Genomic DNA, 272 nt, shown 5'->3' with positions numbered 1-272 from the left:
ACCAGCAGAGGACTCAGTGAGTCTGTACAGAAAGCTTTATCTCAGTTTGGGGAAAGAAGAAAGTTGTAAGACAACAAATGGATAACCAGGGAACCAAAGGAGGACAAATGTCCAGCCATGCTCGTCAACAAAGAAGGTGTTTAAGACTCTGGTGATAAAATTGGTACAATGAAGGAGGAGGTGTGAAGGGCCAGTGTGCCTTACTGTATTTTTGGCTTTTAATATTCACCAAAAGCCAAGATGGAATTTGCCTCATGGGTTTTTTTGTTGTT

Source organism: Octodon degus, unplaced genomic scaffold, assembly GCF_000260255.1.
Source record: "Octodon degus isolate 3935 unplaced genomic scaffold, OctDeg1.0 scaffold00139, whole genome shotgun sequence".
Taxonomy (NCBI): domain Eukaryota; kingdom Metazoa; phylum Chordata; class Mammalia; order Rodentia; family Octodontidae; genus Octodon; species Octodon degus.
Note: the sequence above shows the minus strand (reverse complement) of the source record.